Here is a 3,589-nt window from a genome sequence, read left to right as displayed (position 1 = left end):
CATGGTCTGTGTCGTGTGGTCGCTACACGCAGCTAATACAATGACCTCGGAGGTAAGAGATCATGGCACAGCCAAACCTCCGCATCAGGCGTGGTTCAGGGGGGATGGCACCAACGGAGCAATTCCCCCCCCCCTTTTCCCCAACACATCCTATAAACGCCAGATTGTGGGCAACCCGCACGTACCCCTGTAGGTAGGCAAAATCTGCACAATCGCTCTTCATGAAGTAAGCTCATCGCGCCTGCTCCGAATCCCTGCCCCTTCATCAACGTCTTGCTAGCCCTCTGTGAAACATCCCGAAGAAGATGACTTGTCGTAAATCATGATATATTGAATTTACAGAGTTTTTAGTGCGTTTAATCATCTTAAAGACATTGCCTCTTTTTAATTAACATGGTTATTTTGGTTTTTAGGGTAATAGAGCCTTAACCATAGCCACTTCGCTGGCAAGCGTCAGTAATTTGACCGGACAGGAATCAACCAAGGCAAGTATCTGAGGAGTTTACAGCACCCGGAGAGGGAAATGACTTGGAAAAATAACAAACAAGGACAAGGGGAAAAGAAGGGAGCCTTCTTAGAATGGGAGCGCACTTCCGGAGAAGTTCCTTAAAGTGCTCCATCTTTCCTTGTTTTAAAACAAACCGTTCTTGTTTTTTAAGGAGTCGCGCTCACTGCAAAGCCGGTGGTAAGTTTTGCTTGACACAAATTTGGCAAAGCCGTTTTGAATGCCCAAAATTGGAAAGTTTGGCCTGAAAATACCACCCAGGTTGCCAAACTTTGGCAAGCTTGTGAAGATTTCCGAGCAAAGCTTGCCAAATTTTGGCATTCGGCTTGCCAAATTTGTGGCAAGCAAACTTACCACTGGCTTTGCAGTGCTACGTTAGTGATCTGACCTCCTTGACCTTTTAGGTAACAAAGTACGAATTTAACTTATTTTAAGTTCCGCATTGAAAGATTTTTATGCCTGCAGTGGCCACAATTGCCACGAGCTCAAGGGAACCTCGGTAGGCACTCTTGAACCTTTAAGGAAGGCGCAATCATCCATAGACATGATGGTCAGCACCTCACTCTAAAAATCTTGAGAACCGATGTGTTTGTAACCTTGTGAAGAACCTGACTTATTCGCAATGCAAAGAGCGCATCCGTTTTGCAAATCAGTAGTTCGCAACTTGCGAACAACCGTTTGTATTGCGAACCCTTGCAAACGCATTGTTCGCAAAATTGCCAAACTCTTCACAAGCCGCAAACCAAATGGCTTGTAATGCGAACACATTCTTCGCAAGGTATTGAGAGTGCTTTTAGAACGCTTTGCGCTAGTAGCCCTCCTCGTCTGAGTGGCTTTGAAGAGTGCTTCCGCCGTAGATGATCAACTCGCTACCGAGACACCCTAAGAAAGTTTGAAGACCCAAACAATACCTCTGGGCGGGTAGGCATGATCAGGTCTGAAAATGTCACCCCAACACCTTCACGCCGGTGCGAGAACCATGTTCTCGTAGGCTAAAATCCCAAATGCCGATGCGAGATCATGGTTCTCGTATAGGAGATTTTTGGTGCATGGTGTTCGGGTGGTCATACGAAGTCCGAACATCCATGTGCCGTGTTTTGGCGACGTACGGTTCGGTAGTTAGCACCTTCGGCATAGGGATGTGCGAATAGTTCGGTATGGAATCGAATGGAATCGAATCAGGGCTGATTCGATTCGGGGACGGATCTCTTTGCTTCGACCCCGAATATTCGAAATTTCGAATCGACAGTGGTTCGTCTTCGCGTTGTTTTCATAACAAAGCAAGATCAAGATCAGGTATTTAATTTTTCTTCCTTTTATATTCAAAGTCTATGCCCTTCCTTTATTACAGAAAATGTGTATTGAAACGCACTACTTTTTCTAGTTTCAGTTCGACTTCGATTCGATTCAGAATCTTTTGAAGTTCGATTCGAAACTTTTTAAAAAGATTCCATTCGATTCGAAATGAAAATCCTTGATTCGCACATCCATCCCTACTTCGACATCTAGGCTTTTCCACCAAAATTTGCTTCGACGCGAAGGCGTTAATACGTAGTTTTTTTGTGCATAAGTTTAGCACAAAATTCTGTGAGCGTTCCAAATGCACGAATTTGTGCGTAGATAAGCACGAAAGTGTGCTTTGTTGCGCATAAATTCGTGAGTTCCACGAGTACATGTATGCTTAATATTGTACAAAGGCTAGGCATTAAAACTTACCTAGTAATTTGTTGTGCACTTGAATCTTATTTTTCAGTTGGAAAAGCTCAGCTCCTATTTGACAAGACGCCCCGCAGCCGTTCGCCTCTGTGACATAGTGACGTTGGACCTGGGTTTGGCAGTGACGGTAAGTTTCGTGACTGTCTTAATAAATAATACAACGGCGATGAAAGAAAAAGGACGCATATCAATTGCACTTCATTACTATGTAGCACTACATAACTTCTTTCATGAGCTTAGCTTTTGCACGAAATTGAGCAGGCGCGTGGAACGCACGATCTCATGCGCCACAACGCACATTTTCGTGCTTGGCTCCGCTTACTCATGCATTTTAAAACGCATGCACAGGTTTGTGCAAAGCTTACGCACAAAGAAACTACGCAATAATTAAGAGTGTTACGGCCTAGGGAGTCACCGTCATTCATTTTGGTGGCAAAATTTTACACTATCATTCCAGGAACGTGACATCACTTTGAAACGAAGAAGACAAAATGTCTCGTTCCTTTGAGTATTGATGTTGTTTCTTTGTTTCACAAATTGCAGGTATTGAGCTCTATTGTCAACTTTTTCATTCTGGTTCTGCAGTTGCGAGATGTTCGATTTGTAGATAAGCCTACGTCATGAGTAAGGACCTTCGTCAAGTCACTAAAACTGAGGACAACTTTGCAAGCCACAGAGCTCCGACAACCCTTAATTTACTCAAACTGGCAAAGGTGGCACTAAGCAGTGGGGGCATGAAATATCTATCCGTGGTAAAATGGAGACATTCTATCAAGATATCGTTGGTCGTAGTTCCTGATGTTCTTCCCTTTTATCCAGATACCGGTGTTTCAAATAAATCCTCCTACTCTTTCTACCGCACCTGATTGTGTGTTATTCTGCGTTCACCTTCTTCTGGTCAAGAAATCAATCGTGTTGCAACTAAGAACTCGTCAGAGCTTTAGACGCAAAGAAGTCTCGGGGGGAGTGTGGCACCGCCGTGCCTTCATCCGGGTGTTAAACTTGAATCATTCTCGAATGCGGGTTGGTCTTGCAATATCGTTCTCGTAAAACGAGGTTTCGGCCATCTCTGCGCGAGCGGATAAAAGAGGACCTAGTCGCGGCGAGCTGCTTGATATATCCTCTAGAAATTTTTGCAGTTATTTGGGATATTGGCTAGGGGAGCAATTGTTTCAGTCATCGCTAAACTGTAGAGTACGCTACATACTTTATGCCATGACGCTGCGTCTGGCAGTCCACAGCCTGAGGGCAAGCAAGTCGTGGCAACAGGCGGGGCGTGAAACGATGCTTCCCGCCAGCGGCCGGGAGCACGACATGGCTTTACAAACACCGCTGCCGTTTCGTCGAAATTAAGAGAGCCCTGCATGT

This window comes from Thrips palmi, unplaced genomic scaffold (assembly GCF_012932325.1).
Source record: "Thrips palmi isolate BJ-2018 unplaced genomic scaffold, TpBJ-2018v1 HiC_scaffold_17, whole genome shotgun sequence".
Taxonomy (NCBI): domain Eukaryota; kingdom Metazoa; phylum Arthropoda; class Insecta; order Thysanoptera; family Thripidae; genus Thrips; species Thrips palmi.
Note: the sequence above shows the minus strand (reverse complement) of the source record.